Genomic DNA, 21,608 nt, shown 5'->3' with positions numbered 1-21,608 from the left:
TCTTTGGTACACTAACCTATGTAACTAATATGGACCATTTCAGAGGACGGAGCGGACCCAACTGTGATCCCAGAGACCCAAATACCCAGCAGTAGGGAAAATAAATCCTCTCTGTGCTCTGCAACATTACATACACAAAATGCAAGCGCGTGCATTTTTTTATTGGCCCCATATACAGAATACATGTGAGGATGCTTGCCTTCCCAGTGTATTTCTCAAGCTCTTGAGAGCATATGCTATTTCCATGGGAACGCAAATAAGTTCATACTTTACATTTGTGTGTGACAAAAGGGGAAAAAAACTATTTTGTGTAAAATGCCAGCAGAGAGTGTTTCTGCCCGGTCTCGAACCGGGGACCTTTCGCGTGTGAGGCGAACGTGATAACCACTACCCTACAGAAACAGCTGCTTGCTCACCTTTGTAGGGACTGGGAGAACAGGTGCAAAGGGCAGTGCAAGTGGACCTGCTTAAAGACTAATCAAATGCCTTGCGCCTGAAGCTCACACAATCCAGCCTAAAACATACTTCCTATCAAGCATGCGCACATATACAAGTATGCCAGCTGAGGGCCTATGCAGCGTACAGAGGGAAGGACATATTTCCACTTTGAGATCGGACGGCCAAAACTCACAAGCAAATCAAGGAATGTTACTGAGAGCTAACAGAGAACACAAAGTGCTTGTCGCAAGGACATGGCACGCAAAGAGGTTCAGGAAGTGAATTGTTCATCGACTACTGCTTACCGAGAAAACCAGAGAGTCTGTCCAATGAAAATAACATTGAAAAAACAAAAAAAAGAGCTCAAGTTAACCACCTTGATTGGGCTCGTCCGGGATTTGAACCCGGGACCTCTCGCACCCAAAGCGAGAATCATACCCCTAGACCAACGAGCCACGGTCCTTTGAGCATTTGACGGAATTGTCCTCAGCGTTTGCACCCCCCTTAGGATTCGAGGCCAAGAATGCCTATTCCTGAAGTTTGTTCCTGCCGCTGAAAGCCTTGTCGGTGTATGAGCCAAATGAATGCCCCAGTCGGCACGCTCTGACTGTCTTCACAGGTCTCCTCCTCATCCCGAAGGTTGGTGGCCCATTGACATCAGGGTGGAAGGTGCTTGCGATACACTGTTCCTTCCTTCCTTCCTTCCTTTATTCCTCTTATGCTGTTTATGTAATAAGAGGGGACGATACACAGAAGAGAGAAAGTGGCCCAACACACTAGACTAGCAGTCTTTTGATCAATCTGCAGCTGGCAAGGTGGGGGAGAGCCTTTATTTTGCACCTGCTGGGATCTGCATTGGCAGAAGCTCTGAGGGCTGGGCCTTTCCTTTTGCCTGTAAAAACAAAAAGCAGCCCTCCTCCCTCCAGCCCTGAGAGCATGGGCGTGACACTGGAAAAAGCAGCATCTCCCCTTTGGTAAAGATGACCATTGCACAGCTGCTCACTCAGAGCTCGATCGTGCTCGATCAGGCGAGATATATTTAGGTCACCAGCAAAGTCTGTTCTCTTTTCTTGCGTAGGGTGAGCATTCACAGAGCCCAGCTTCGTTGACAAGAGTGCAAAAGGTGTATACTAAAAGCTTTCTGCTTTACTTGAGCGCCATGGCCGTTATTATATTTTGACTGCTCCAAGCAATCTCTGTCCAGCCGATGCAAATTTCCAGCTCAAATTTTCCCAGCACTCAAAAAGTCCCTCCTCCCGCCAGCTCTGCTTTCAGGAAGTTCAGCAGAAGCAGTCCAACTTCTGTTCCCACTTCAGAGGAAAAGCTTTCTCGGGCCAGAGAAAGCCAGGGAATCACTGTACCGGCAAGTGCATTTCTTACAACTGGTAATCCCTCAGAACACAGAAATGAAGAAGCTGTATATGAAAATGTATTATTTCTTTGGTACACTAACCTATGTAACTAATATGGACCATTTCAGAGGACGGAGCGGACCCAACTGTGATCCCAGAGACCCAAATACCCAGCAGTAGGGAAAATAAATCCTCTCTGTGCTCTGCAACATTACATACACAAAATGCAAGCGCGTGCATTTTTTTATTGGCCCCATATACAGAATACATGTGAGGATGCTTGCCTTCCCAGTGTATTTCTCAAGCTCTTGAGAGCATATGCTATTTCCATGGGAACGCAAATAAGTTCATACTTTACATTTGTGTGTGACAAAAGGGGAAAAAAACTATTTTGTGTAAAATGCCAGCAGAGAGTGTTTCTGCCCGGTCTCGAACCGGGGACCTTTCGCGTGTGAGGCGAACGTGATAACCACTACACTACAGAAACAGCTGCTTGCTCACCTTTGTAGGGACTCGGAGAACAGGTGCAAAGGGCAGTGCAAGTGGACCTGCTTAAAGACTAATCAAATGCCTTGCGCCTGAAGCTCACACAATCCAGCCTAAAACATACGTCCTATCAAGCATGCGCACATATACAAGTATGCCAGCTGAGGGCCTATGCAGCGTACAGAGGGAAGGACATATTTCCACTTTGAGATTGGATGGCCAAAACTCACAAGCAAATCAAGGAATGTTACTGAGAGCTAACAGAGAACACAAAGTGCTTGTCGCAAGGACATGGCATGCAAAGAGGTTCAGGAAGTGAATTGTTCATCGACTACTGCTTACCGAGAAAACCAGAGAGTCTGTCCAATGAAAATAACATTGAAAAAACAAAAAAAAGGAGCTTAAGTTAACCACCTTGATTGGGCTCGTCCGGGATTTGAACCGGGGACCTCTCGCACCCAAAGCGAGAATCATACCCCTAGACCAACGAGCCAAGTCCTTTGAGCATTTGACGGAATTGTCCTCAGCGTTTGCACCCCCCTTAGGATTCGAGGCCAAGAATGCCTATTCCTGAAGTTTGTTCCTGCCGCTGAAAGCCTTGTCGGTGCATGAGCCAAATGAATGCCCCAGTCGGCACGCTCTGACTGTCTTCACAGGTCTCCTCCTCATCCCGAAGGTTGGTGGCCCATTGACATCAGGGTGGAAGGTGCTTGCGATACACTGTTCCTTCCTTCCTTCCTTCCTTTATTCCTCTTATGCTGTTTATTTAATAAGAGGGGACGATACACAGAAGAGAGAAAGTGGCCCAACACACTAGACTAGCAGTCTTCTGATCAATCTGCAGCTGGCAAGGTGGGGGAGAGCCTTTATTTTGCACCTGCTGGGATCTGCATTGGCAGAAGCTCTGAGGGCTGGGCCTTTCCTTTTGCCTGTAAAAACAAAAAGCAGCCCTCCTCCCTCCAGCCCTGAGAGCATGGGCGTGACACTGGAAAAAGCAGCATCTCCCCTTTGGTAAAGATGACGATTGCACAGCTGCTCACTCAGAGCTCGATCGTGCTCGATCAGGCGAGATATATTTAGGTCACCAGCAAAGTCTGTTCTCTTTTCTTGCGTAGGGTGAGCATTCACAGAGCCCAGCTTCGTTGACAAGAGTGCAAAAGGTGTATACTAAAAGCTTTCTGCTTTACTTGAGCGCTATGGCCGTTATTATATTTTGGCTGCTCCAAGCAATCTCTGTCCAGCCGATGCAAATTTCCAGCTCAAATGTTCCCAGCACTCAAAAAGTCCCTCCTCCCGCCAGCTCTGCTTTCAGGAAGTTCAGCAGAAGCAGTCCAACTTCTGTTCCCACTTCAGAGGAAAAGCTTTCTCGGGCCAGAGAAAGCCAGGGAATCACTGTACCGGCAAGTGCATTTCTTACAACTGGTAATCCCTCAGAACACAGAAATGAAGAAGCTGTATATGAAAATGTATTATTTCTTTGGTACACTAACCTATGTAACTAATATGGACCATTTCAGAGGACGGAGCGGACCCAACTGTGATCCCAGAGACCCAAATACCCAGCAGTAGGGAAAATAAATCCTCTCTGTGCTCTGCAACATTACATACACAAAATGCAAGCGCGTGCATTTTTTTATTGGCCCCATATACAGAATACATGTGAGGATGCTTGCCTTCCCAGTGTATTTCTCAAGCTCTTGAGAGCATATGCTATTTCCATGGGAACGCAAATAGGTTCATACTTTACATTTGTGTGTGACAAAAGGGGAAAAAAACTATTTTGTGTAAAATGCCAGCAGAGAGTGTTTCTGCCCGGTCTCGAACCGGGGACCTTTCGCGTGTGAGGCAAACGTGATAACCACTACACTACAGAAACAGCTGCTTGCTCACCTTTGTAGGGACTCGGAGAACAGGTGCAAAGGGCAGTGCAAGTGGACCTGCTTAAAGACTAATCAAATGCCTTGCGCCTGAAGCTCACACAATCCAGCCTAAAACATACGTCCTATCAAGCATGCGCACATATACAAGTATGCCAGCTGAGGGCCTATGCAGCGTACAGAGGGAAGGACATATTTCCACTTTGAGATTGGATGGCCAAAACTCACAAGCAAATCAAGGAATGTTACTGAGAGCTAACAGAGAACACAAAGTGCTTGTCGCAAGGACATGGCATGCAAAGAGGTTCAGGAAGTGAATTGTTCATCGACTACTGCTTACCGAGAAAACCAGAGAGTCTGTCCAATGAAAATAACATTGAAAAAACAAAAAAAAGGAGCTCAAGTTAACCACCTTGATTGGGCTCATCCGGGATTTGAACCCGGGACCTCTCGCACCCAAAGCGAGAATCATACCCCTAGACCAACGAGCCAAGTCCTTTGAGCATTTGACGGAATTGTCCTCAGCGTTTGCACCCCCCTTAGGATTCGAGGCCAAGAATGCCTATTCCTGAAGTTTGTTCCTGCCGCTGAAAGCCTTGTCGGTGCATGAGCCAAATGAATGCCCCAGTCGGCACGCTCTGACTGTCTTCACAGGTCTCCTCCTCATCCCGAAGGTTGGTGGCCCATTGACATCAGGGTGGAAGGTGCTTGCGATACACTGTTCCTTCCTTCCTTCCTTCCTTTATTCCTCTTATGCTGTTTATGTAATAAGAGGGGACGATACACAGAAGAGAGAAAGTGGCCCAACACACTAGACTAGCAGTCTTCTGATCAATCTGCAGCTGGCAAGGTGGGGGAGAGCCTTTATTTTGCACCTGCTGGGATCTGCATTGGCAGAAGCTCTGAGGGCTGGGCCTTTCCTTTTGCCTGTAAAAACAAAAAGCAGCCCTCCTCCCTCCAGCCCTGAGAGCATGGGCGTGACACTGGAAAAAGCAGCATCTCCCCTTTGGTAAAGATGACGATTGCACAGCTGCTCACTCAGAGCTCGATCGTGCTCGATCAGGCGAGATATATTTAGGTCACCAGCAAAGTCTGTTCTCTTTTCTTGCGTAGGGTGAGCATTCACAGAGCCCAGCTTCGTTGACAAGAGTGCAAAAGGTGTATACTAAAAGCTTTCTGCTTTACTTGAGCGCCATGGCCGTTATTATATTTTGGCTGCTCCAAGCAATCTCTGTCCAGCCGATGCAAATTTCCAGCTCAAATTTTCCCAGCACTCAAAAAGTCCCTCCTCCCGCCAGCTCTGCTTTCAGGAAGTTCAGCAGAAGCAGTCCAACTTCTGTTCCCACTTCAGAGGAAAAGCTTTCTCGGGCCAGAGAAAGCCAGGGAATCACTGTACCGGCAAGTGCATTTCTTACAACTGGTAATCCCTCAGAACACAGAAATGAAGAAGCTGTATATGAAAATGTATTATTTCTTTGGTACACTAACCTATGTAACTGATATGGACCATTTCAGAGGACGGAGCGGACCCAACTGTGATCCCAGAGACCCAAATACCCAGCAGTAGGGAAAATAAATCCTCCCTGTGCTCTGCAACATTACATACACAAAATGCAAGCGCGTGCATTTTTTTATTGGCCCCATATACAGAATACATGTGAGGATGCTTGCCTTCCCAGTGTATTTCTCAAGCTCTTGAGAGCATATGCTATTTCCATGGGAACGCAAATAAGTTCATACTTTACATTTGTGTGTGACAAAAGGGGAAAAAAACTATTTTGTGTAAAATGCCAGCAGAGAGTGTTTCTGCCCGGTCTCGAACCGGGGACCTTTCGCGTGTGAGGCGAACGTGATAACCACTACACTACAGAAACAGCTGCTTGCTCACCTTTGTAGGGACTGGGAGAACAGGTGCAAAGGGCAGTGCAAGTGGACCTGCTTAAAGACTAATCAAATGCCTTGCGCCTGAAGCTCACACAATCCAGCCTAAAACATACGTCCTATCAAGCATGCGCACATATACAAGTATGCCAGCTGAGGGCCTAAGCAGCGTACAGAGGGAAGGACATATTTCCACTTTGAGATCGGACGGCCAAAACTCACAAGCAAATCAAGGAATGTTACTGAGAGCTAACAGAGAACACAAAGTGCTTGTCGCAAGGACATGGCACGCAAAGAGGTTCAGGAAGTGAATTGTTCATCGACTACTGCTTACCGAGAAAACCAGAGAGTCTGTCCAATGAAAATAACATTGAAAAAACAAAAAATAGGAGCTCAAGTTAACCACCTTGATTGGGCTCGTCCGGGACCTCTCGCACCCAAAGCGAGAATCATACCCCTAGACCAACGAGCCACGGTCCTTTGAGCATTTGACGGAATTGTCCTCAGCGTTTGCACCCCCCTTAGGATTCGAGGCCAAGAATGCCTATTCCTGAAGTTTGTTCCTGCCGCTGAAAGCTTTGTCGGTGCATGAGCCAAATGAATGCCCCAGTCGGCACGCTCTGACTGTCTTCACAGGTCTCCTCCTCATCCCGAAGGTTGGTGGCCCATTGACATCAGGGTGGAAGGTGCTTGCGATACACTGTTCCTTCCTTCCTTCCTTCCTTTATTCCTCTTATGCTGTTTATGTAATAAGAGGGGACGATACACAGAAGAGAGAAAGTGGCCCAACACACTAGACTAGCAGTCTTCTGATCAATCTGCAGCTGGCAAGGTGGGGGAGAGCCTTTATTTTGCACCTGCTGGGATCTGCATTGGCAGAAGCTCTGAGGGCTGGGCCTTTCCTTTTGCCTGTAAAAACAAAAAGCAGCCCTCCTCCCTCCAGCCCTGAGAGCATGGGCGTGACACTGGAAAAAGCAGCATCTCCCCTTTGGTAAAGATGACGATTGCACAGCTGCTCACTCAGAGCTCGATCATGCTCGATCAGGCGAGATATATTTAGGTCACCAGCAAAGTCTGTTCTCTTTTCTTGCATAGGGTGAGCATTCACAGAGCCCAGCTTCGTTGACAAGAGTGCAAAAGGTGTATACTAAAAGCTTTCTGCTTTACTTGAGCGCCATGGCCGTTATTATATTTTGGCTGCTCCAAGCAATCTCTGTCCAGCCGATGCAAATTTCCAGCTCAAATTTTCCCAGCACTCAAAAAGTCCCTCCTCCCGCCAGCTCTGCTTTCAGGAAGTTCAGCAGAAGCAGTCCAACTTCTGTTCCCACTTCAGAGGAAAAGCTTTCTCGGGCCAGAGAAAGCCAGGGAATCACTGTACCGGCAAGTGCATTTCTTACAACTGGTATTCCCTCAGAACACAGAAATGAAGAAGCTGTATATGAAAATGTATTATTTCTTTGGTACACTAACCTATGTAACTAATATGGACCATTTCAGAGGACGGAGCGGACCCAACTGTGATCCCAGAGACCCAAAAACCCAGCAGTAGGGAAAATAAATCCTCCCTGTGCTCTGCAACATTACATACACAAAATGCAAGCGCGTGCATTTTTTTATTGGCCCCATATACAGAATACATGTGAGGATGCTTGCCTTCCCAGTGTATTTCTCAAGCTCTTGAGAGCATATGCTATTTCCATGGGAACGCAAATAAGTTCATACTTTACATTTGTGTGTGACAAAAGGGGAAAAAAACTATTTTGTGTAAAATGCCAGCAGAGAGTGTTTCTGCCCGGTCTCGAACCGGGGACCTTTCGCGTGTGAGGCGAACGTGATAACCACTACACTACAGAAACAGCTGCTTGCTCACCTTTGTAGGGACTGGGAGAACAGGTGCAAAGGGCAGTGCAAGTGGACCTGCTTAAAGACTAATCAAATGCCTTGCGCCTGAAGCTCACACAATCCAGCCTAAAACATACGTCCTATCAAGCATGCGCACATATACAAGTATGCCAGCTGAGGGCCTATGCAGCGTACAGAGGGAAGGACATATTTCCACTTTGAGATCGGACGGCCAAAACTCACAAGCAAATCAAGGAATGTTACTGAGAGCTAACAGAGAACACAAAGTGCTTGTCGCAAGGACATGGCACGCAAAGAGGTTCAGGAAGTGAATTGTTCATCGACTACTGCTTACCGAGAAAACCAGAGAGTCTGTCCAATGAAAATAACATTGAAAAAACAAAAAATAGGAGCTCAAGTTAACCACCTTGATTGGGCTCGTCTGGGATTTGAACCCGGGACCTCTCGCACCCAAAGCTAGAATCATACCCCTAGACCAACGAGGCACGGTCCTTTGAGCATTTGACGGAATTGTCCTCAGCGTTTGCACCCCCCTTAGGATTCGAGGCCAAGAATGCCTATTCCTGAAGTTTGTTCCTGCCGCTGAAAGCCTTGTCGGTGTATGAGCCAAATGAATGCCCCAGTCGGCACGCTCTGACTGTCTTCACAGGTCTCCTCCTCATCCCGAAGGTTGGTGGCCCATTGACATCAGGGTGGAAGGTGCTTGCGATACACTGTTCCTTCCTTCCTTCCTTCCTTTATTCCTCTTATGCTGTTTATGTAATAAGAGGGGACGATACACAGAAGAGAGAAAGTGGCCCAACACACTAGACTAGCAGTCTTCTGATCAATCTGCAGCTGGCAAGGTGGGGGAGAGCCTTTATTTTGCACCTGCTGGGATCTGCATTGGCAGAAGCTCTGAGGGCTGGGCCTTTCCTTTTGCCTGTAAAAACAAAAAGCAGCCCTCCTCCCTCCAGCCCTGAGAGCATGGGCGTGACACTGGAAAAAGCAGCATCTCCCCTTTGGTAAAGATGACGATTGCACAGCTGCTCACTCAGAGCTCGATCATGCTCGATCAGGCGAGATATATTTAGGTCACCAGCAAAGTCTGTTCTCTTTTCTTGCATAGGGTGAGCATTCACAGAGCCCAGCTTCGTTGACAAGAGTGCAAAAGGTGTATACTAAAAGCTTTCTGCTTTACTTGAGCGCCATGGCCGTTATTATATTTTGGCTGCTCCAAGCAATCTCTGTCCAGCCGATGCAAATTTCCAGCTCAAATTTTCCCAGCACTCAAAAAGTCCCTCCTCCCGCCAGCTCTGCTTTCAGGAAGTTCAGCAGAAGCAGTCCAACTTCTGTTCCCACTTCAGAGGAAAAGCTTTCTCGGGCCAGAGAAAGCCAGGGAATCACTGTACCGGCAAGTGCATTTCTTACAACTGGTATTCCCTCAGAACACAGAAATGAAGAAGCTGTATATGAAAATGTATTATTTCTTTGGTACACTAACCTATGTAACTAATATGGACCATTTCAGAGGACGGAGCGGACCCAACTGTGATCCCAGAGACCCAAAAACCCAGCAGTAGGGAAAATAAATCCTCCCTGTGCTCTGCAACATTACATACACAAAATGCAAGCGCGTGCATTTTTTTATTGGCCCCATATACAGAATACATGTGAGGATGCTTGCCTTCCCAGTGTATTTCTCAAGCTCTTGAGAGCATATGCTATTTCCATGGGAACGCAAATAAGTTCATACTTTACATTTGTGTGTGACAAAAGGGGAAAAAAACTATTTTGTGTAAAATGCCAGCAGAGAGTGTTTCTGCCCGGTCTCGAACCGGGGACCTTTCGCGTGTGAGGCGAACGTGATAACCACTACACTACAGAAACAGCTGCTTGCTCACCTTTGTAGGGACTGGGAGAACAGGTGCAAAGGGCAGTGCAAGTGGACCTGCTTAAAGACTAATCAAATGCCTTGCGCCTGAAGCTCACACAATCCAGCCTAAAACATACGTCCTATCAAGCATGCGCACATATACAAGTATGCCAGCTGAGGGCCTATGCAGCGTACAGAGGGAAGGACATATTTCCACTTTGAGATCGGACGGCCAAAACTCACAAGCAAATCAAGGAATGTTACTGAGAGCTAACAGAGAACACAAAGTGCTTGTCGCAAGGACATGGCACGCAAAGAGGTTCAGGAAGTGAATTGTTCATCGACTACTGCTTACCGAGAAAACCAGAGAGTCTGTCCAATGAAAATAACATTGAAAAAACAAAAAATAGGAGCTCAAGTTAACCACCTTGATTGGGCTCGTCTGGGATTTGAACCCGGGACCTCTCGCACCCAAAGCTAGAATCATACCCCTAGACCAACGAGGCACGGTCCTTTGAGCATTTGACGGAATTGTCCTCAGCGTTTGCACCCCCCTTAGGATTCGAGGCCAAGAATGCCTATTCCTGAAGTTTGTTCCTGCCGCTGAAAGCCTTGTCGGTGTATGAGCCAAATGAATGCCCCAGTCGGCACGCTCTGACTGTCTTCACAGGTCTCCTCCTCATCCCGAAGGTTGGTGGCCCATTGACATCAGGGTGGAAGGTGCTTGCGATACACTGTTCCTTCCTTCCTTCCTTCCTTTATTCCTCTTATGCTGTTTATGTAATAAGAGGGGACGATACACAGAAGAGAGAAAGTGGCCCAACACACTAGACTAGCAGTCTTCTGATCAATCTGCAGCTGGCAAGGTGGGGGAGAGCCTTTATTTTGCACCTGCTGGGATCTGCATTGGCAGAAGCTCTGAGGGCTGGGCCTTTCCTTTTGCCTGTAAAAACAAAAAGCAGCCCTCCTCCCTCCAGCCCTGAGAGCATGGGCGTGACACTGGAAAAAGCAGCATCTCCCCTTTGGTAAAGATGACCATTGCACAGCTGCTCACTCAGAGCTCGATCGTGCTCGATCAGGCGAGATATATTTAGGTCACCAGCAAAGTCTGTTCTCTTTTCTTGCGTAGGGTGAGCATTCACAGAGCCCAGCTTCGTTGACAAGAGTGCAAAAGGTGTATACTAAAAGCTTTCTGCTTTACTTGAGCGCCATGGCCGTTATTATATTTTGGCTGCTCCAAGCAATCTCTGTCCAGCCGATGCAAATTTCCAGCTCAAATTTTCCCAGCACTCAAAAAGTCCCTCCTCCCGCCAGCTCTGCTTTCAGGAAGTTCAGCAGAAGCAGTCCAACTTCTGTTCCCACTTCAGAGGAAAAGCTTTCTCGGGCCAGAGAAAGCCAGGGAATCACTGTACCGGCAAGTGCATTTCTTACAACTTGTAATCCCTCAGAACACAGAAATGAAGAAGCTGTATATGAAAATGTATTATTTCTTTGGTACACTAACCTATGTAACTAATATGGACCATTTCAGAGGACGGAGCGGACCCAACTGTGATCCCAGAGACCCAAATACCCAGCAGTAGAGAAAATAAATCCTCTCTGTGCTCTGCAACATTACATACACAAAATGCAAGCGCGTGCATTTTTTTATTGGCCCCATATACAGAATACATGTGAGGATGCTTGCCTTCCCAGTGTATTTCTCAAGCTCTTGAGAGCATATGCTATTTCCATGGGAACGCAAATAAGTTCATACTTTACATTTGTGTGTGACAAAAGGGGAAAAAAACTATTTTGTGTAAAATGCCAGCAGAGAGTGTTTCTGCCCGGTCTCGAACCGGGGACCTTTCGCGTGTGAGGCGAACGTGATAACCACTACACTACAGAAACAGCTGCTTGCTCACCTTTGTAGGGACTCGGAGAACAGGTGCAAAGGGCAGTGCAAGTGGACCTGCTTAAAGACTAATCAAATGCCTTGCGCCTGAAGCTCACACAATCCAGCCTAAAACATACGTCCTATCAAGCATGCGCACATATACAAGTATGCCAGCTGAGGGCCTATGCAGCGTACAGAGGGAAGGACATATTTCCACTTTGAGATTGGATGGCCAAAACTCACAAGCAAATCAAGGAATGTTACTGAGAGCTAACAGAGAACACAAAGTGCTTGTCGCAAGGACATGGCATGCAAAGAGGTTCAGGAAGTGAATTGTTCATCGACTACTGCTTACCGAGAAAACCAGAGAGTCTGTCCAATGAAAATAACATTGAAAAAACAAAAAAAAGGAGCTCAAGTTAACCACCTTGATTGGGCTCGTCCGGGATCTCTCGCACCCAAAGCGAGAATCATACCCCTAGACCAACGAGCCACGGTCCTTTGAGCATTTGACGGAATTGTCCTCAGCGTTTGCACCCCCCTTAGGATTCGAGGCCAAGAATGCCTATTCCTGAAGTTTGTTCCTGCCGCTGAAAGCCTTGTCGGTGCATGAGCCAAATGAATGCCCCAGTCGGCACGCTCTGACTGTCTTCACAGGTCTCCTCCTCATCCCGAAGGTTGGTGGCCCATTGACATCAGGGTGGAAGGTGCTTGCGATACACTGTTCCTTCCTTCCTTCCTTCCTTTATTCCTCTTATGCTGTTTATGTAATAAGAGGGGACGATACACAGAAGAGAGAAAGTGGCCCAACACACTAGACTAGCAGTCTTCTGATCAATCTGCAGCTGGCAAGGTGGGGGAGAGCCTTTATTTTGCACCTGCTGGGATCTGCATTGGCAGAAGCTCTGAGGGCTGGGCCTTTCCTTTTGCCTGTAAAAACAAAAAGCAGCCCTCCTCCCTCCAGCCCTGAGAGCATGGGCGTGACACTGGAAAAAGCAGCATCTCCCCTTTGGTAAAGATGACCATTGCACAGCTGCTCACTCAGAGCTCGATCGTGCTCGATCAGGCGAGATATATTTAGGTCACCAGCAAAGTCTGTTCTCTTTTCTTGCGTAGGGTGAGCATTCACAGAGCCCAGCTTCGTTGACAAGAGTGCAAAAGGTGTATACTAAAAGCTTTCTGCTTTACTTGAGCGCCATGGCCGTTATTATATTTTGACTGCTCCAAGCAATCTCTGTCCAGCCGATGCAAATTTCCAGCTCAAATTTTCCCAGCACTCAAAAAGTCCCTCCTCCCGCCAGCTCTGCTTTCAGGAAGTTCAGCAGAAGCAGTCCAACTTCTGTTCCCACTTCAGAGGAAAAGCTTTCTCGGGCCAGAGAAAGCCAGGGAATCACTGTACCGGCAAGTGCATTTCTTACAACTGGTAATCCCTCAGAACACAGAAATGAAGAAGCTGTATATGAAAATGTATTATTTCTTTGGTACACTAACCTATGTAACTAATATGGACCATTTCAGAGGACGGAGCGGACCCAACTGTGATCCCAGAGACCCAAATACCCAGCAGTAGGGAAAATAAATCCTCTCTGTGCTCTGCAACATTACATACACAAAATGCAAGCGCGTGCATTTTTTTATTGGCCCCATATACAGAATACATGTGAGGATGCTTGCCTTCCCAGTGTATTTCTCAAGCTCTTGAGAGCATATGCTATTTCCATGGGAACGCAAATAAGTTCATACTTTACATTTGTGTGTGACAAAAGGGGAAACAAACTATTTTGTGTAAAATGCCAGCAGAGAGTGTTTCTGCCCGGTCTCGAACCGGGGACCTTTCGCGTGTGAGGTGAACGTGATAACCACTACACTACAGAAACAGCTGCTTGCTCACCTTTGTAGGGACTGGGAGAACAGGTGCAAAGGGCAGTGCAAGTGGACCTGCTTAAAGACTAATCAAATGCCTTGCGCCTGAAGCTCACACAATCCAGCCTAAAACATACGTCCTATCAAGCATGCGCACATATACAAGTATGCCAGCTGAGGGCCTATGCAGCGTACAGAGGGAAGGACATATTTCCACTTTGAGATCGGACGGCCAAAACTCACAAGCAAATCAAGGAATGTTACTGAGAGCTAACAGAGAACACAAAGTGCTTGTCGCAAGGACATGGCACGCAAAGAGGTTCAGGAAGTGAATTGTTCATCGACTACTGCTTACCGAGAAAACCAGAGAGTCTGTCCAATGAAAATAACATTGAAAAAACAAAAAATAGGAGCTCAAGTTAACCACCTTGATTGGGCTCGTCCGGGATTTGAACCCGGGACCTCTCGCACCCAAAGCGAGAATCATACCCCTAGACCAACGAGCCACGGTCCTTTGAGCATTTGAAGGAATTGTCCTCAGCGTTTGCACCCCCCTTAGGATTCGAGGCCAAGAATGCCTATTCCTGAAGTTTGTTCCTGCCGCTGAAAGCCTTGTCGGTGCATGAGCCAAATGAATGCCCCAGTCGGCACGCTCTGACTGTCTTCACAGGTCTCCTCCTCATCCCGAAGGTTGGTGGCCCATTGACATCAGGGTGGAAGGTGCTTGCGATACACTGTTCCTTCCTTCCTTCCTTCCTTCCTTCCTTCCTTCCTTCCTTTATTCCTCTTATGCTGTTTATGTAATAAGAGGGGACGATACACAGAAGAGAGAAAGTGGCCCAACACACTAGACTAGCAGTCTTCTGATCAATCTGCAGCTGGCAAGGTGGGGGAGAGCCTTTATTTTGCACCTGCTGGGATCTGCATTGGCAGAAGCTCTGAGGGCTGGGCCTTTCCTTTTGCCTGTAAAAACAAAAAGCAGCCCTCCTCCCTCCAGCCCTGAGAGCATGGGCGTGACACTGGAAAAAGCAGCATCTCCCCTTTGGTAAAGATGACCATTGCACAGCTGCTCACTCAGAGCTCGATCGTGCTCGATCAGGCGAGATATATTTAGGTCACCAGCAAAGTCTGTTCTCTTTTCTTGCGTAGGGTGAGCATTCACAGAGCCCAGCTTCGTTGACAAGAGTGCAAAAGGTGTATACTAAAAGCTTTCTGCTTTACTTGAGCGCCATGGCCGTTATTATATTTTGGCTGCTCCAAGCAATCTCTGTCCAGCCGATGCAAATTTCCAGCTCAAATTTTCCCAGCACTCAAAAAGCCCCTCCTCCCGCCAGCTCTGCTTTCAGGAAGTTCAGCAGAAGCAGTCCAACTTCTGTTCCCACTTCAGAGGAAAAGCTTTCTCGGGCCAGAGAAAGCCAGGGAATCACTGTACCGGCAAGTGCATTTCTTACAACTGGTAATCCCTCAGAACACAGAAATGAAGAAGCTGTATATGAAAATGTATTATTTCTTTGGTACACTAACATATGTAACTAATATGGACCATTTCAGAGGACGGAGCGGACCCAACTGTGATCCCAGAGACCCAAATACCCAGCAGTAGGGAAAATAAATCCTCTCTGTGCTCTGCAACATTACATACACAAAATGCAAGCGCGTGCATTTTTTTATTGGCCCCATATACAGAATACATGTGAGGATGCTTGCCTTCCCAGTGTATTTCTCAAGCTCTTGAGAGCATATGCTATTTCCATGGGAACGCAAATAAGTTCATACTTTACATTTGTGTGTGACAAAAGGGGAAAAAAACTATTTTGTGTAAAATGCCAGCAGAAAGTGTTTCTGCCCGGTCTCGAACCGGGGACCTTTCGCGTGTGAGGCGAATGTGATAACCACTACACTACAGAAACAGCTGCTTGCTCACCTTTGTAGGGACTCGGAGAACAGGTGCAAAGGGCAGTGCAAGTGGACCTGCTTAAAGACTAATCAAATGCCTTGCGCCTGAAGCTCACACAATCCAGCCTAAAACATACGTCCTATCAAGCATGCGCACATATACAAGTATGCCAGCTGAGGGCCTAAGCAGCGTACAGAGGGAAGGACATATTTCCACTTTGAGATCGGACGGCCAAAACTCACAAGCAAATCAAGGAATGTTACTGAGAGCTAACAGAGAACACAAAGTGCTTGTCGCAAGGACATGGCATGCAAAGAGGTTCAGGAAGTGAATTGTTCATCGACTACTGCTTACCGAGAAAACCAGAGAGTCTGTCCAATGAAAATAACATTGAAAAAACAAAAAATAGGAGCTCAAGTTAACCACCTTGATTGGGCTCGTCCGGGATTTGAACCCGGGACTTCTCGCACCCAAAGCGAGAATCATACCCCTAGACCAACGAGCCACGGTCCTTTGAGCATTTGACGGAATTGTCCTCAGCGTTTGCACCCCCCTTAGGATTCGAGGCCAAGAATGCCTATTCCTGAAGTTTGTTCCTGCCGCTGAAAGCCTTGTCGGTGTATGAGCCAAATGAATGCCCCAGTCGGCACGCTCTGACTGTCTTCACAGGTCTCCTCCTCATCCCGAAGGTTGGTGGCCCATTGACATCAGGGTGGAAGGTGCTTGCGATACACTGTTCCTTCCTTCCTTCCTTCCTTTATTCCTCTTATGCTGTTTATGTAATAAGAGGGGACGATACACAGAAGAGAGAAAGTGGCCCAACACACTAGACTAGCAGTCTTCTGATCAATCTGCAGCTGGCAAGGTGGGGGAGAGCCTTTATTTTGCACCTGCTGGGATCTGCATTGGCAGAAGCCCTGAGGGCTGGGCCTTTCCTTTTGCCTGTAAAAACAAAAAGCAGCCCTCCTCCCTCCAGCCCTGAGAGCATGGGCGTGACACTGGAAAAAGCAGCATCTCCCCTTTGGTAAAGATGACCATTGCACAGCTGCTCACTCAGAGCTCGATCGTGCTCGATCAGGCGAGATATATTTAGGTCACCAGCAAAGTCTGTTCTCTTTTCTTGCGTAGGGTGAGCATTCACAGAGCCCAGCTTCGTTGACAAGAGTGCAAAAGGTGTATACTAAAAGCTTTCTGCTTTACTTGAGCGCCATGGCCGTTATTATATTTTGGCTGCTCCAAGCAATCTCTGTCCAGCCGATGCAAATTTCCAGCTCAAATTTTCCCAGCACTCAAAAAGTCCCTCCTCCCGCCAGCTCTGCTTTCAGGAAGTTCAGCAGAAGCAGTCCAACTTCTGTTCCCACTTCAGAGGAAAAGCTTTCTCGGGCCAGAGAAAGCCAGGGAATCACTGTACCGGCAAGTGCATTTCTTACAACTGGTAATCCCTCAGAACACAGAAATGAAGAAGCTGTATATGAAAATGTATTATTTCTTTGGTACACTAACCTATGTAACTAATATGGACCATTTCAGAGGACGGAGCGGACCCAACTGTGATCCCAGAGACCCAAATACCCAGCAGTAGCGAAAATAAATCCTCCCTGTGCTCTGCAACATTACATACACAAAATGCAAGCGCGTGCATTTTTTTATTGGCCCCATATACAGAATACATGTGAGGATGCTTGCCTTCCCAGTGTATTTCTCAAGCTCTTGAGAGCATATGCTATTTCCATGGGAACGCAAATAAGTTCATACTTTACATTTGTGTGTGACAAAAGGGGAAAAAAACTATTTTGTGTAAAATGCCAGCAGAGAGTGTTTCTGCCCGGTCTCGAACCGGGCGTGTGAGGCGAACGTGATAACCACTACACTACAGAAACAGCTGCTTGCTCACCTTTGTAGGGACTGGGAGAACAGGTGCAAAGGGCAGTGCAAGTGGACCTGCTTAAAGACTAATCAAATGCCTTGCGCCTGAAGCTCACACAATCCAGCCTAAAACATACGTCCTATCAAGCATGCGCACATATACAAGTATGCCAGCTGAGGGCCTATGCAGCGTACAGAGGGAAGGACATATTTCCACTTTGAGATCGGACGGCCAAAACTCACAAGCAAATCAAGGAATGTTACTGAGAGCTAACAGAGAACACAAAGTGCTTGTCGCAAGGACATGGCACGCAAAGAGGTTCAGGAAGTGAATTGTTCATCGACTACTGCTTACCGAGAAAACCAGAGAGTCTGTCCAATGAAAATAACATTGAAAAAACAAAAAAAAGGAGCTCAAGTTAACCACCCAAAGCGAGAATCATACCCCTAGACCAACGAGCCACGGTCCTTTGAGCATTTGACGGAATTGTCCTCAGCGTTTGCACCCCCCTTAGGATTCGAGGCCAAGAATGCCTATTCCTGAAGTTTGTTCCTGCCGCTGAAACCCTTGTCGGTGTATGAGCCAAATGAATGCCCCAGTCGGCACGCTCTGACTGTCTTCACAGGTCTCCTCCTCATCCCGAAGGTTGGTGGCCCATTGACATCAGGGTGGAAGGTGCTTGCGATACACTGTTCCTTCCTTCCTTCCTTCCTTTATTCCTCTTATGCTGTTTATGTAATAAGAGGGGACGATACACAGAAGAGAGAAAGTGGCCCAACACACTAGACTAGCAGTCTTCTGATCAATCTGCAGCTGGCAAGGTGGGGGAGAGCCTTTATTTTGCACCTGCTGGGATCTGCATTGGCAGAAGCTCTGAGGGCTGGGCCTTTCCTTTTGCCTGTAAAAACAAAAAGCAGCCCTCCTCCCTCCAGCCCTGAGAGCATGGGCGTGACACTGGAAAAAGCAGCATCTCCCCTTTGGTAAAGATGACCATTGCACAGCTGCTCACTCAGAGCTCGATCGTGCTCGATCAGGCGAGATATATTTAGGTCACCAGCAAAGTCTGTTCTCTTTTCTTGCGTAGGGTGAGCATTCACAGAGCCCAGCTTCGTTGACAAGAGTGCAAAAGGTGTATACTAAAAGCTTTCTGCTTTACTTGAGCGCCATGGCCGTTATTATATTTTGGCTGCTCCAAGCAATCTCTGTCCAGCCGATGCAAATTTCCAGCTCAAATTTTCCCAGCACTCAAAAAGTCCCTCCTCCCGCCAGCTCTGCTTTCAGGAAGTTCAGCAGAAGCAGTCCAACTTCTGTTCCCACTTCAGAGGAAAAGCTTTCTCGGGCCAGAGAAAGCCAGGGAATCACTGTACCGGCAAGTGCATTTCTTACAACTGGTAATCCCTCAGAACACAGAAATGAAGAAGCTGTATATGAAAATGTATTATTTCTTTGGTACACTAACCTATGTAACTAATATGGACCATTTCAGAGGACGGAGCGGACCCAACTGTGATCCCAGAGACCCAAATACCCAGCAGTAGGGAAAATAAATCCTCTCTGTGCTCTGCAACATTACATACACAAAATGCAAGCGCGTGCATTTTTTTATTGGCCCCATATACAGAATACATGTGAGGATGCTTGCCTTCCCAGTGTATTTCTCAAGCTCTTGAGAGCATATGCTATTTCCATGGGAACGCAAATAAGTTCATACTTTACATTTGTGTGTGACAAAAGGGGAAAAAAACTATTTTGTGTAAAATGCCAGCAGAGAGTGTTTCTGCCCGGTCTCGAACCGGGGACCTTTCGCGTGTGAGGCGAACGTGATAACCACTACACTACAGAAACAGCTGCTTGCTCACCTTTGTAGGGACTCGGAGAACAGGTGCAAAGGGCAGTGCAAGTGGACCTGCTTAAAGACTAATCAAATGCCTTGCGCCTGAAGCTCACACAATCCAGCCTAAAACATACATCCTATCAAGCATGCGCACATATACAAGTATGCCAGCTGAGGGCCTATGCAGCGTACAGAGGGAAGGACATATTTCCACTTTGAGATTGGATGGCCAAAACTCACAAGCAAATCAAGGAATGTTACTGAGAGCTAACAGAGAACACAAAGTGCTTGTCGCAAGGACATGGCATGCAAAGAGGTTCAGGAAGTGAATTGTTCATCGACTACTGCTTACCGAGAAAACCAGAGAGTCTGTCCAATGAAAATAACATTGAAAAAACAAAAAAAAGGAGCTCAAGTTAACCACCTTGATTGGGCTCGTCCGGGATCTCTCGCACCCAAAGCGAGAATCATACCCCTAGACCAACGAGCCACGGTCCTTTGAGCATTTGACGGAATTGTCCTCAGCGTTTGCACCCCCCTTAGGATTCGAGGCCAAGAATGCCTATTCCTGAAGTTTGTTCCTGCCGCTGAAAGCCTTGTCGGTGCATGAGCCAAATGAATGCCCCAGTCGGCACGCTCTGACTGTCTTCACAGGTCTCCTCCTCATCCCGAAGGTTGGTGGCCCATTGACATCAGGGTGGAAGGTGCTTGCGATACACTGTTCCTTCCTTCCTTCCTTCCTTTATTCCTCTTATGCTGTTTATGTAATAAGAGGGGACGATACACAGAAGAGAGAAAGTGGCCCAACACACTAGACTAGCAGTCTTCTGATCAATCTGCAGCTGGCAAGGTGGGGGAGAGCCTTTATTTTGCACCTGCTGGGATCTGCATTGGCAGAAGCTCTGAGGGCTGGGCCTTTCCTTTTGCCTGTAAAAACAAAAAGCAGCCCTCCTCCCTCCAGCCCTGAGAGCATGGGCGTGACACTGGAAAAAGCAGCATCTCCCCTTTGGTAAAGATGACGATTGCACAGCTGCTCACTCAGAGCTCGATCGTGCTCGATCAGGCGAGATATATTTAGGTCACCAGCAAAGTCTGTTCTCTTTTCTTGCGTAGGGTGAGCATTCACAGAGCCCAGCTTCGTTGACAAGAGTGCAAAAGGTGTATACTAAAAGCTTTCTGCTTTACTTGAGCGCCATGGCCGTTATTATATTTTGGCTGCTCCAAGCAATCTCTGTCCAGCCGATGCAAATTTCCAGCTAAAATTTTCCCAGCACTCAAAAAGTCCCTCCTCCCGCCAGCTCTGCTTTCAGGAAGTTCAGCAGAAGCAGTCCAACTTCTGTTCCCACTTCAGAGGAAAAGCTTTCTCGGGCCAGAGAAAGCCAGGGAATCACTGTACCGGCAAGTGCATTTCTTACAACTGGTAATCCCTCAGAACACAGAAATGAAGAAGCTGTATATGAAAATGTATTATTTCTTTGGTACACTAACCTATGTAACTAATATGGACCATTTCAGAGGACGGAGCGGACCCAACTGTGATCCCAGAGACCCAAATACCCAGCAGTAGGGAAAATAAATCCTCTCTGTGCTCTGCAACATTACATACACAAAATGCAAGCGCGTGCATTTTTTTATTGGCCCCATATACAGAATACATGTGAGGATGCTTGCCTTCCCAGTGTATTTCTCAAGCTCTTGAGAGCATATGCTATTTCCATGGGAACGCAAATAAGTTCATACTTTACATTTGTGTGTGACAAAAGGGGAAAAAAACTATTTTGTGTAAAATGCCAGCAGAGAGTGTTTCTGCCCGGTCTCGAACCGGGGACCTTTCGCGTGTGAGGCGAACGTGATAACCACTACCCTACAGAAACAGCTGCTTGCTCACCTTTGTAGGGACTGGGAGAACAGGTGCAAAGGGCAGTGCAAGTGGACCTGCTTAAAGACTAATCAAATGCCTTGCGCCTGAAGCTCACACAATCCAGCCTAAAACATACTTCCTATCAAGCATGCGCACATATACAAGTATGCCAGCTGAGGGCCTATGCAGCGTACAGAGGGAAGGACATATTTCCACTTTGAGATCGGACGGCCAAAACTCACAAGCAAATCAAGGAATGTTACTGAGAGCTAACAGAGAACACAAAGTGCTTGTCGCAAGGACATGGCACGCAAAGAGGTTCAGGAAGTGAATTGTTCATCGACTACTGCTTACCGAGAAAACCAGAGAGTCTGTCCAATGAAAATAACATTGAAAAAACAAAAAAAAGAGCTCAAGTTAACCACCTTGATTGGGCTCGTCCGGGATTTGAACCCGGGACCTCTCGCACCCAAAGCGAGAATCATACCCCTAGACCAACGAGCCACGGTCCTTTGAGCATTTGACGGAATTGTCCTCAGCGTTTGCACCCCCCTTAGGATTCGAGGCCAAGAATGCCTATTCCTGAAGTTTGTTCCTGCCGCTGAAAGCCTTGTCGGTGTATGAGCCAAATGAATGCCCCAGTCGGCACGCTCTGACT

The 21,608-nt window shown here is 47.3% G+C and overlaps 14 non-coding genes across 14 annotated transcripts; all 14 read right to left on the bottom strand.

The window, feature by feature from the left end:
• Positions 1 to 821: 821 nt before the first annotated feature.
• On the bottom strand, positions 822 to 893 carry TRNAP-UGG (transfer RNA proline (anticodon UGG)). The gene has a single exon. It is a non-coding gene; the product is annotated as a tRNA-Pro (tRNA).
• Positions 894 to 2,204: 1,311 nt separating this feature from the next.
• Positions 2,205 to 2,277, bottom strand: TRNAV-CAC (transfer RNA valine (anticodon CAC)). The gene has a single exon. It is a non-coding gene; the product is annotated as a tRNA-Val (tRNA).
• Positions 2,278 to 4,079: 1,802 nt separating this feature from the next.
• Positions 4,080 to 4,152, bottom strand: TRNAV-CAC (transfer RNA valine (anticodon CAC)). The gene has a single exon. It is a non-coding gene; the product is annotated as a tRNA-Val (tRNA).
• Positions 4,153 to 4,572: 420 nt separating this feature from the next.
• TRNAP-UGG (transfer RNA proline (anticodon UGG)) lies at positions 4,573 to 4,644 on the bottom strand. The gene has a single exon. It is a non-coding gene; the product is annotated as a tRNA-Pro (tRNA).
• Positions 4,645 to 5,954: 1,310 nt separating this feature from the next.
• On the bottom strand, positions 5,955 to 6,027 carry TRNAV-CAC (transfer RNA valine (anticodon CAC)). Its single transcript has one exon. It is a non-coding gene; the product is annotated as a tRNA-Val (tRNA).
• A 1,790-nt stretch (positions 6,028 to 7,817) lies between these two features.
• On the bottom strand, positions 7,818 to 7,890 carry TRNAV-CAC (transfer RNA valine (anticodon CAC)). Its single transcript has one exon. It is a non-coding gene; the product is annotated as a tRNA-Val (tRNA).
• A 1,803-nt stretch (positions 7,891 to 9,693) lies between these two features.
• On the bottom strand, positions 9,694 to 9,766 carry TRNAV-CAC (transfer RNA valine (anticodon CAC)). The gene has a single exon. It is a non-coding gene; the product is annotated as a tRNA-Val (tRNA).
• Positions 9,767 to 11,569: 1,803 nt separating this feature from the next.
• TRNAV-CAC (transfer RNA valine (anticodon CAC)) lies at positions 11,570 to 11,642 on the bottom strand. Its single transcript has one exon. It is a non-coding gene; the product is annotated as a tRNA-Val (tRNA).
• Positions 11,643 to 13,432: 1,790 nt separating this feature from the next.
• Positions 13,433 to 13,505, bottom strand: TRNAV-CAC (transfer RNA valine (anticodon CAC)). Its single transcript has one exon. It is a non-coding gene; the product is annotated as a tRNA-Val (tRNA).
• Positions 13,506 to 13,925: 420 nt separating this feature from the next.
• On the bottom strand, positions 13,926 to 13,997 carry TRNAP-UGG (transfer RNA proline (anticodon UGG)). Its single transcript has one exon. It is a non-coding gene; the product is annotated as a tRNA-Pro (tRNA).
• A 1,331-nt stretch (positions 13,998 to 15,328) lies between these two features.
• TRNAV-CAC (transfer RNA valine (anticodon CAC)) lies at positions 15,329 to 15,401 on the bottom strand. The gene has a single exon. It is a non-coding gene; the product is annotated as a tRNA-Val (tRNA).
• A 420-nt stretch (positions 15,402 to 15,821) lies between these two features.
• TRNAP-UGG (transfer RNA proline (anticodon UGG)) lies at positions 15,822 to 15,893 on the bottom strand. Its single transcript has one exon. It is a non-coding gene; the product is annotated as a tRNA-Pro (tRNA).
• A 3,134-nt stretch (positions 15,894 to 19,027) lies between these two features.
• Positions 19,028 to 19,100, bottom strand: TRNAV-CAC (transfer RNA valine (anticodon CAC)). The gene has a single exon. It is a non-coding gene; the product is annotated as a tRNA-Val (tRNA).
• Positions 19,101 to 21,382: 2,282 nt separating this feature from the next.
• Positions 21,383 to 21,454, bottom strand: TRNAP-UGG (transfer RNA proline (anticodon UGG)). The gene has a single exon. It is a non-coding gene; the product is annotated as a tRNA-Pro (tRNA).
• Positions 21,455 to 21,608: the final 154 nt, after the last annotated feature.

This window comes from Ambystoma mexicanum, chromosome 2q (assembly GCF_040938575.1).
Source record: "Ambystoma mexicanum isolate Mex_15411 chromosome 2q, UKY_AmexF1_1, whole genome shotgun sequence".
Lineage (NCBI taxonomy): Eukaryota > Metazoa > Chordata > Amphibia > Caudata > Ambystomatidae > Ambystoma > Ambystoma mexicanum.
The sequence above is the reverse complement of the archived record's forward strand: the minus strand, read 5'-3'. Positions and strand labels throughout refer to the sequence as shown.